Source organism: Sparus aurata, chromosome 24 (assembly GCF_900880675.1).
Source record: "Sparus aurata chromosome 24, fSpaAur1.1, whole genome shotgun sequence".
NCBI classification, from domain to species: Eukaryota; Metazoa; Chordata; class Actinopteri; order Spariformes; family Sparidae; genus Sparus; species Sparus aurata.
The window spans coordinates 6,814,165-6,825,993 of record NC_044210.1 but is presented as its reverse complement, the minus strand read 5'-3'; the positions used below and the strand labels follow the sequence as shown (position 1 = coordinate 6,825,993).

Genomic DNA, 11,829 nt, shown 5'->3' with positions numbered 1-11,829 from the left:
CTCTTGGGGAGGACGGGGGGAGGAAATGCCACAAGTTTGGTACTCAACTTTGCCTGTTTTTGCATTTGAAGGGGTGCACGCGAAGCACGCCAAGCCCATTGTGGGAATACGCGTATAATGAATCAGGAAGAAAACAATGAGCGTTCAGAGGTCGTGTGGTATCTGAGTGTCTTTTCAATCATCGCCACACACAACGACTCCGCGGTGAAATTCCCAAGGCGGGAGCCCTCTCTCCCCGTTTGTCAGACAGTTTCCAGATATTGTGTTTGACATTCTGTACGAGTCAGCTCTAGTGTGTTGCTTTGTGAAAGCATGTACATGTGCTTGTGGTTATAAAGGAACAAAACAATTCAACCTTGAATTCCTTTGCGCTGCTGTTCGGTGCTGCTTTCTGATGAGATGTTGTGCCCAATTTCCCTCAAACTGCCTTGTCGACTTCTAAATCAGTGATTACCTGCGTCTCCCAGAGTGACCTGCAGCCATCCTTGTACCCGCCATGCTTTGCTGTGTATCCAGAGCTTCAAATGCTTTCAAGAAATCATCTCCCAGGACAGTTTTTTTTCCACAACCTGCAGCTGGCAGATCACAACAATGAAAGTAAAAGTGATTTCCGTGGAAGCCTCATTTAAATGTGTACACGCATGCACATTGGGCAGTTACTTCATGAATATGCAGCATTTTGATTGAATTCTACCATTTAAGTACTAAAAGCATATACAGTACAGCAAAATGTCCGAGACCACTGTTGCTTTACCTTTACAATGCAATTTTTAATTACAAATGATATCATCAGCTTAACATTTTGAGGGAAAAGCTGAATCTTTGAAGCATTTACATAACATTTCTGAATATCATTGGCAGCATGCACAGACTCCACAAGTTTGTGCAAAAACCTTATGATGATGGCGAACAATCATGTGGGGGGGGAGGGGGGGGGGGGACTTAACGACTGAACAAGTCAAGCAGAGTTCTGTGACACTGACAGACAATTTTGTGGAACACCGTCCATTCATGCTGGCATAGCGTGCCAGCATGAATGGGCATCAACTTGTGGAGTCCATGCCAGCTCGAGCGCTAGCTGTCATGAAAGCAAAAGGGGGAGATGCCGAAGATATTGTCATTTCTAATGAAAAGAAAAAGAAAGATTATTCTTCTGTTTTCATTCATCTAGGGTTCATTTTAAATGCTAATAGTTATAATGATGAAACCTTGATATTTTCTGAGGAGGCTATCGTTTCTGAAATAGTCATACCACTGCAACACTATTATCTATCTACACAAACTTTTGACCAATCGCAAAGTGTGTCGTCAGCGCTAACATTTGGCAAATGATTGATGGTAGCAACGGATTTCCTATTCTCAAGTAAGACTTTATCTTGGTAAGGGTCAGGCCAAAATGGGGTATCAGCTCATAGGTTGTCTTCTCCATCTAAATCAAAAATATGAAATGTGTGTAGACAGATATGACATGGTCAATGGCACAAACTGTTTGTAGTTTTTCAAGCTCTTGCAAGCTAGCATGCACAGAGACCTTTCATCGCCCCTTCAAAAGACTCTCATATAAATTCAAATTATGTTCAAACTTGAGAGAAAGAATATGGCACAGTACGGAGGAAAAGAAGGAAGGAGAGCTGCTGCCAATAACTGACACAAGCACATTCCAGCTAGGTTAGGGCGTTAGCGGTTAGCCCGCCGGCTAAAGTAGTTCATCAACTAGCCCAGTACGTCAGCACGCTTCTACATCCGAACATTTCAGGGCACGCACTCATTTCCCTGTGCCACTTTGTGCCGCCTTAAGCTGCTTTATTCTAAGAGTGTTTCTCTGCCGCTACATGAAACTTACTCGCCTGCCTTACCCGAGCTCCACTCAGAAGCTCAAAAACTTTGAGGGGCATTTGCAGCGTTACAAACATAACAGAGAGCATGCCCCTTCCATTTGAACATCCCCGTCCCTGAGCACAGCCTTAATTTCAGCTGCCAGCTGTTGAGCAGACATCAAACACTTTGCTCTCCACAAAAAAAAAAGAAAAAGGAAAAAGAAAACACAAGAATGTGTAAATTATTTTTTGGAGCAACATATGCCAATTTTCTCTCGTCTCCCATCATTCTTTTTTTTCTTTTTTTTTAACCATGACTGGAAAAATACAGGAAATGTTAGAACCCTGGTATTATTGTGTCCCACTGAATCTGCAGTTGGAGGAGAAATTGGTACTTCTGCTGCGACGGGTTTCTCTCTGCTGAATGTTTGTGCAAATTGTTGAGTCCAGCAAGATTCATTAAATTGAAGGATATCAAACTACGAAAGCCCTGAGAGGCTTTTCTTTTTTCTTCTGATCTAACTGTGTTTATTACCTAAGAACTGGTACTTTTCATGTTTTTACAGATGAATGGAAAAGAAACTGTGAGAAAATCCAGGCAAAACTTACTTTCACCAGTTCGCAAGTCAAAAACACAGGAGAGAAAACAATTAACATTAGACTTCCCTTCCCCACTATATTTTTACAGTGTTTCCCACAGAATCAGACTTTAATTGTGGTGGTGGCTGTCCATCTGGGATGCCATAGAGCATTGGCACTGACTGAGTCGGCTAACTTTAACTTTCGTCAAGCTAACTTGGATGGGGATAAAATGTAATCGGGCCAAATATTATTGGACTGAATTGCCCAAATTCTGACTGTAAAACAACTAATTTCACAGGGTTCGCAAGGCGTTTATTACCATTTTAGAGACTTGTCTTTAACAAAGTTAGCTTTTTGGGAAATACGTAATGTAATTACACGGCTTGGCCACGACAAAAAATTGTTTCGAGGCTTCAAGGACTGGCGCTCCTTGTGGGGGCTTGATCTCCACGATGAGGCCAGCTGCCTGCTCTGCAGATGAAGTTACGGTCAAGCCAACTGCATTAAATAGTCCTCCTCCTCTTCCTTGTTGGTTTTACCCATGGGCAAGAAACCACACCGCTAGCCACTGTATCGGAATATATAACATCATACTATGCACTGACAGGTGCACTGTCTTGAGTGAGCGAGAACAGGATGCGCAGCTTCAACAATATAAAATCAATATGTGGTGTGAGAAATTTACATAGAATTCCTTTTGTTTATCAAATGTATTGTAAGGACAGGAAGGAGAGAGAGATTGTCACACTGCCTGAGGTGTCACATGAGCCACAGGAGGGGGCACATCCCCACATTGAAATGTATACATAGTTTAGATAAGATGACATTTACTGTCCCATCTGTTAGATCAAAGGGTCACTGTCCTGGGGAGACAGGACACATCAAAATATCAAAGAGTCCTTTATCTGTAAAGAAGATGTTTTATGACTGTTTGTAAATGAACGTAACCTCCTCTCTGTGCTGTACTTAAGGGGTAACAATTTAGAGTTTGTCAGAGAATGCTTTTGCCTTCTCTCCACGCTGCGTGTATTAAATGACATCTGATTCATACGCTGAGATCTGAAATTCTTCGGAGATTTAGCACTCTCTACTCAAAGGAGATTTTCCACGACATTTTGGCGACGAGGTTATGGGATGGACGCTTCGCTGACTGCCGCCTGCGCCTGAACTGAAGGAAACTGCCGGCAGGAAAAGTTCCACTCCGACAAACGGAGGATTGGATTCCACCTGAAATTCGGGCGCAGACGTGGCCAGCGGACGCTCCACAAATAAGTGAGTACAGCGTTTGAATCATTTGCTCAAATTCTAAAAGCCTAGGTTGACTTTTGTAATACCTGTGTGGTTGAAAGTCATATTCCCCATGTAAAACCTGTGTGGTCGTGGGTGATAAAAACGTCAGTGTAACGAGACGTTCATTCCATAGCTGTGTGATTGGAATGTTTTTTAAGGTAAAGGGCTCAAGGAGGAGCACCTTTTTCTTTCCCTTGTAATACCTGTGTGGTTTTGGGTAAAAACGAGAAACCCTTGTAATTCCTGTGTGGTTTTGGGTGAAAACGAAAAAAAAAAAAAAAAAACTGAAACGCAGCGCAAGGCTGTTAGCACTTAACGAGTACAACAGGCGAAATGAATTGATTATTATACCTACGGTGTGAAGAAAATTTCAAGGGATTGTAGATTTTCAGATGCTACTTACTGATGAGTAGATATTAAATAGTGGTCGACCGAAAACCTGATAACAGGTAAAATAAAAATATATTAGAATATAATATAATAATATGATCTTATGTGAGCTACTGTAATAATGATATGATACAGTATACAATTATACGAGGCCCCACTATGATAAAATGGGCATATGAGTGATATAAATATACGAAATAAGTATAAAGAATAAACTTTGTTGTGACGTTCAGTGAGTATACAGATTATATGCTATAAAAGGGTGCGTTGCTCGGAACGAATGTGTCATACAAACCACCTCGCTGAATAAGTTGCTCAAAGTTAGTGTGTGATTTGATGAGATCCAACCATACACTGTATGGAAAGATCAGTGTGATTGTGAAGTTTTGTGTGAATGATAAGCCCATTGAAAGTTTAAGCAAATCTGTCCCAGTGAGTCACTAAAAAATATGAGGAACAAAATGGGGAAATTAATAAATATATCTGACCCTTTTACAGGCTCTGCTGAATTAAGAGCAGACAAATGGGGAAAATGTGGTTCAGGATTTCAACTTTGGCATTTTATCACCTTTGAGGTTTTCCATTAAAAGGCAAATTAAGCACAGAATGTTTTGAGATGGTGTAGAGTATGTTGAAAGAAAAGGTAAAATGAAAGTAGGGAAGAAACAGATGGACTGATAAATTGTTTTTTCAAAAATCAGTAGCATGATTGAAAGAAATGTGAAAAGAGGGTTTGAGTAAGAAAAAGAAAGAGAGAAAAGAATGTAGGGCTAGAATTTATGAAATGGACCTCCTCCCTGCTGTCTCCACACCTACATCCTTTCAGCGACACCTTCTCCACATGTGGTCAAACACCCCAAGATGACTTCAAGAAAGAAGGGGAGGAACAAATACACCCTGACTTTTCAGCCATCTTCCTATCTCCTAAACAGCAACAAATTAACCTGCTTCTCCAAGAAAGACTTTTCTCCAATAGCAGATTCTGCTGACTGCTGGGTGCGGAGTGAAGATCACAGAAGGATGATGTTTCCCTAACTCCATGCCAAAGCAACCAGGAAAGCAGACTGTCATTGAGATCCAGAAGTGTTTGTATACAGGCCATACCAACTGAATGAAATGAAGGAGGTTGCAGAGGAGGCACCTGACAAAGACTGGAGTTTTGGTCTGCCACAGAATCCTGGACAGAGATTACAGTCTAATAACAAAAAGCAAGAGGAGACGAAGACTGAATCCACATCCATCAATGAGAATGTAACAACACTGGAAGAAAACTGATGATACAAAGGGAAGCTGATGGGAGCCCTGAGTTTAATCGGCAAGAAAGGCGAGATCCAGAAGAATCCTGACCACATGAAGGTGTCTGCTCATTCACCAGGACACAACCAGAGGAGACAGTGGAGGAAGGTTAGAGAATTTGAACAAGCACGTAGACATGAGCACAATTAGACACAAGTACTGATGACACACACACACACACACCCACACCCACACACACACACACACACACACACACAGAAACACTGATTTGACTGATAAAGACTAAAAAAATTGCTTCTAACACTATTAATAGCTTGAGGCTGTAAGCAAGTTAAATTTCTGGGGATAAAAGATGCAAAATTCCCTAAAACTGTTGAAGTCAGTATTTTGTCATTCAGCCTACCATAAATTAAGGTGCCATTGTTGACTTCCTAAATCTTACCATGTACCTCCCCCATCTTGCCTAAAAGGAAAACAAATGGGGGGTGAAGATCATTAAAACACCTTAGGGTCATAAATGAAGCTGGTCAGCATCCAGCAGATGTTCTAACACTAATGTTAAACATTCTATCAGACTGGGTTTTTGAGTTATTGATTTAACAAATGCATATTCTAGCATTCCTATTCATCCTGACTCACAGTTCTGGGTTGCTTTCACTGTCAATGGGGAAAATGTTATACTTGGATGCAGATGCCATAGGGTTTTTCTTCTCCAATTTTCACTTTGGATGGCTGTAGAGCTGAAAACTTAGCATTAGCGGCCATTGTGTGTTATTACACTTTTCAGTAGTTGACAATGTTTGTGCATATGTTTTTCTATGCAGGAGCATTGTCAAACTGAGACAGTGTATCCAATTTTAGTTTTCTGGCAGAAAATGATCCAAAATTTTTGTTGCAAATTCTCTGTTAAAATGAAATGCGTTATTTTACTCCGGAAGCTCGTGAATTGGGCACCGACTACATCCACAATCTTGGATGTTTCAAAATATCTGCGAATGAAAATAATAAAAACAAAAAACGATTGCCTTATTGAATTTAGCAGGCTATTGTTGTCCATGGATTTGATAAAAAATTGTGGAGATCTCCCAACCCCTATATAATCACATATGGGGGTAGACAATTGGCCATGACTGACTTTTTGACTTGGACTCCTGACGCAGAGAAAGATTTTACTGACTTAAAACAAGTTTTATCGAGTTCCCTCTGCCCACAACTACCAGACACTCTCAAATTTTTTAAATCTTTTTGTTTTTCTGAATGTAATGAGTTTTTGTGAAAGAAAATTCTAACTCAGTCACATGGTGACAACCGACCTGTGGGATACTATTCAAAAAGAATGTCCACAACACAGTGAGATATGGTTGCATACCACAAGGCTGTAGCAGCTGCTACTGAAGCAGTGCTGGCCACAATTGATATTTTTGTTATGTGCCATTTTTAATGTACATGCCCCACATGCTGTAACGTCCTTTATTTACAGGAAAACCCGCCTACCTTAACCCAGCTAAACTGCTACACTAGCAAAATGTGTTTCTGACAATGACTCACGCAACTTTATAAAAAAGTTCTGTCTTTTAACCCATAAATTTTGGTCCTGACAGCTCAAGATGGAGAATTACACCCCTGTCTGAAAGTGGTCGTCACGGTGTCAAAACCAACAGATGCACTCTGTGACACTTTCCCTCATTAACCTTAACTCTGTTTTTTCTTTGTAGATGATTCTGCTGTGAGAAATCCAACAGATGGATCCCCTTGTGTGTCATATGAAATATGTACTAACTATGATATAGTTTGAACGTACTCATATTCTAAATAACCTGTCTGCTCTGGCAGCTGTTTTTTTCTTTTCAATTTTTAGGACCGGGAATAATATCACGGTTTATACTGACTCTCAGTATGCATTTAATATGTCATGATTTCACACATTATAGGAAATCCAAATTTCTTACGTCTACAGGAAGATCTAATGCTCCTAGAAGTAAAATCATTACCCTTTTGTCTGCATTACTTCTACCTATGCTAATGTAAAGTTCATACAAGTGCTAATGACCCAGTGTCACTGGGAAATGCAGCTGCTAAGACAGCTCATCAGAATCAAAATCAAAATACTGTATTACACCCCAAGAAAAAATGTTTTTGTTTTCAGACACTCCGTGCAAAGTAAAATAGAAATACAGCATGAGTGGAAACAAGTGCTAAGATAAGGGGTAAATAAAACAGTAAAATACACTATAAAATGAAATTAGATAAAATATACAATAAAATAGTAAAGTAATAAAGTAGACAATCTGAGCATATATACAATATACAATGAAATGGTTAGCGTTTATAAATGAAAATGAGAATAAGTAATTAATATTTGTTTGTCTGTTTTCTATAAATAACCATATGAGTCCAATCATCAAGACAAGGAGTGATACAGTTTTAATGACCACAGGCAAACATGACTTCCTGCTACTTTTTCACCTGTGTCCCCACTCTACAAATGCTTTTATCTGTCCTTTAATAAAATCTATCTGCTTCAAACAGAAGCTGATGATGTAAAAAAAAAAAAAAAAAAAAAAATTAGATGAAAGTAGGAAAACGTTTATTGAACTCCCATCTGACCTCTGGGTTGGTGTAAACGGCCTCCCAGTACTGCCAAAAGCCATACTTCCTTCTTTGCAAAGTTTGACACATGGTCTTGACCATGTATCAAAAGGGAGGATGTAGAATATTGTAAATAGATTATGGCATACGCCAGGATTTTTTCAACTTTTTGTTAAAAGCTTTGTTAAAAATTGTGTGATTTGTTAAACTTAAAATGTCGGCTGAGGCATAGCCTCTGTCATCCCATCCTGAACATTAAGATCTTTTTTGAGCATTAAATAATGGATTTTATTCAACTCACTCCATGTAGTACGTATAAATATTATTACATTATTGTGAAAACATTTTTTCAAAAGGGACTGAATGATTTCCACATAAATATGTAACAGCGATCTAAATCGCTAAATAATTGCTGAGGGAAATAATTGCCTGTAGATTTCTCCCCTAAATAAATAAGTTAATAAGAAATAAACAATTAATAATGAATCACACTTACAAATAATTATTATTAATAATAATAATAATAATAATGAGTAAAAATACAACATAATAAATAAAAGTAAATAATTTTTTTTATTCAAAACATCTCAAAAAACCTGCACATAAACCCAAAAATCACATTGTGTTAGCTAGTGGAGGTGCAGTGGCACACGCTAACCAGACCTTAAAAACAAAATTGACTAAATTGATAGCAGAAACAGATATGTCACATAAGATGACTAGACTGTCTCCTTACGAGATAATCACTGGCTGTCCTTTGAAAATAATTAACACCCCGCTTCCTCAAAACAGGTTAACCCTCACCAAATTGGATGCTGATAGTTTTAAGATAGTGTTGTGCATTTAACCATGTTTTTTGAAGATAATCTTCTATAGGTGAAAGCAGTCCTTCTGGAGCCTACTATGGTGCAAACTCCACAATAACCAGCCTGAAGACTGGACAGTGTTAAAAGAACCTGAGGAGGAAGCACTGGAGTCAACCACGGTGGACAGGACCACACCTGCCCACTGCTGTCCGGATAGCTGAGAGGGACACCTGCATACATGGATCGTAGTGCAAGCCTTTTCCAAGCCATGCCTCTGAAGGAAGGACAACGACCTAACCTGCAGAGTGCTGAGAGAGGACACCGTTGGACGAGTATGACTGTGGTTCTCATCCTTGTTTTTGGTCACCACAATGGCCATTATCCTATCCTGTTTTTCAACGGAGAAAAAAAATTTCAAACCACCAACTGATTCACCTGCAGTCATCAAACACACTAAAATCATCCATATTGATACTCAGACACCCCATCTCTTACAGAAGGGTAAAAATGGACTGGTTGCAAGAGCAGAAGAAGACACAGAAGAACCGATGCAGGATCAAACAATCCTGAAAGGACATAAAACTAAAACTTGACACAGAGCAAGTGATCAGGAGAAGAAGCGAACTGTTTTGAGAAAGAAAATGAGTGGAAGCCCTGGGTTTTTGATGCGGACGAACTCTTGGATGGAATGGGCTCCAGGAAACCCATATGATTTAAATGATGAGTTGATATAATTCTGTTCTTTAATACTAATGGTTTGAATGAATTTGTTTGTGTGTTTGTATTTTGTTTTTGTTTTTGTTATTCACAGTAGAAACTGATAGCTGTAAACATTTTGAAGCTGTTAAAAATTTATTTTCCTATTTTTGAAACTTTCAATGTAATTTCTCAAAATGTTGTGTTGACACTTTTGTGTCAAAAGGGAGGAATGTGAGAAATTTACATAGAATTCCTTTTGTTTATCAAATGTATTGTAAGGACAGGAAGGAGAGAGAGATTGTCACACTGCCTGAGGTGTCACATGAGCCACAGGAGGGGGCACATCCCCACATTGAAATGTATACATAGTTTAGATAAGATGACATTTACTGTCCCATCTGTTAGATCAAAGGGTCACTGTCCTGGGAAGACAGGACACATCAAAATATCAAAGAGTCCTTTATCTGTAAAGAAGATGTTTTATGACTGTTTGTAAATGAACGTAACCTCCTCTCTGTGCTGTACTTAAGGGGTAACAATTTAGAGTTTGTCAGAGAATGCTTTTGCCTTCTCTCCACGCTGCGTGTATTAAATGACATCTGATTCATACGCTGAGATCTGAAATTCTTCGGAGATTTAGCACTCTCTACTCAAAGGAGATTTTCCACGACAGTGGCGGCCAATGTTGATATTGTGGCAGACCGCCACAAATAAGTGAATGTGTGGGAAACACTGTATTATGCATTATTATGTGGATGTGTTGGAGGTATGTCTTACTTATTTATGCCGGGGAGACGCTTCACGCCGGGGAGGAGAGGTTTGCACACAGTCCCCTCATCTGTAATGAGAGCCTTTGTATCAACACACATGCTCGATTTTCATCACAAGCAGAAGAATGGAAAACGGCGAGCTTATCGGCGTAATTGGTCACCGAGAACGCTGGCAGTACTTTGGACGTCGTTTTTTTTGTTGTTGTTGTTGTTTTTTTCTGTCTTTCTTTAATTTCCTGTTTTGAAATGATACTCTTGTATGCAAAAGATAATAACATTTAGAAAGATAGGGTAGCTGCTGAATATTTATGGGGGGAGAAAAATTGTAAACAGCATCAACGAGGGCGACTGTTGGAGGCAATAACATAAATACAGTGGAATGGAATATTATCAATGTTATTCATTATGCAGTACCTTCCAAATATAGTGGAAGCTATTAAAAGGGAATGACCGTTCCATCATAGAGGACTAACCAGGAATTCCCCTCGGAGAGTTACACCAAACAATGGCAGCAGAAAGTTTGCTTTGTGGGGCTTTAAAGTGATTATGTTGGGAGGTGTTGGGGAAACAACATCAGTTTGCGTGTCGGTGGCATGAACTTTGTTGGGTTTAATATCAAATTACAAAGAATTAGAAACAAAAAAAACAAACATCAAATACCTTTTTACAGAGTTGCATTGAGTGTTCTTCTGTCTGCATGGTGTAGTTGTAGCAGGGAATACTGATTGAACCAGTGACTCACCCTTCAGACACAGGTGTCCTTATACTACACACGACTGAGACACATTCACTGCACCCAGGTGATCTCCATTTCACTAATTGTGAGGCTGCTAGCACTAATTGGCCGGACCTCTGTTCATGTAAAGGGGGTAAATACATATGCAATCACCTATTTTACATCGTATTTTTAATTAATTTATATTACTTTGTAGAAATTTTTCTTTTCCCTTTGACTTTAAAGTCAGAGTTTTTTTTGTGAATATTTGTTTTTGTATATTTTTCGTACGTTGACCATGATTCCATTTATACAAGCAATTAAATGGGGAACAGTCAAGGCGGTGAATCCTTTTCACAGGCACTGTGTGTTACCAGTTCTGTGAGGCACTTTGTCGCACCTCTTGACATTCAGCCTCATATCATTGTTTGAAAAACTGAACAAAGTGGTGTTCCAGCACATAAATCCAACTGAGATTAAGATCCTCCTTGAAAATGAGATCTTAATCACGGTGGGATTTACCTGGTTTTGATAAAAGGTAAGGTTATAGTCACATACAGTATCTCAATGGCTCTTTTTTTTCCCTTCCCTTTTCACCCCATGTGGTTATTATGTTTATTCGCCGTGTCCTTCGTCCCAGTGATCACCATGGCCTCAGCACTGATGCTTTCTATCAGGCCCTGAATGTTAATGAAACAGTAAAATGCAGTGGCCGTGGACGAGATGACATCAGGATATAAACTTTGTCCCTCTGAGTAGGTCAAGCGTAACAAAGGGAGGAGAGCCCAGCAGATGCAAAAGTGAGGACGGAGGTTTTAAAAAAAGAAAAATCTGTGCAGACTGGTAACATTTTCTTCAACGCGGCTAATTAATTCAATGTCTGCTCGTGTTGAGATACATGCTGCCATCGCCCT

At 39.4% G+C, this 11,829-nt stretch overlaps 1 long non-coding RNA gene across 1 annotated transcript; it reads right to left on the bottom strand.

Moving 5' to 3' along the window:
* Positions 1 to 473: 473 nt before the first annotated feature.
* On the bottom strand, positions 474 to 10,924 carry LOC115576573 (uncharacterized). Its single transcript, XR_003982885.1, has 3 exons — positions 10,861 to 10,924; positions 10,208 to 10,268; positions 474 to 575 (listed from the first exon to the last, which is right to left on the bottom strand). It is a non-coding gene; the product is annotated as an uncharacterized LOC115576573 (long non-coding RNA).
* Between the last annotated feature and the right edge of the window lie 905 nt (positions 10,925 to 11,829).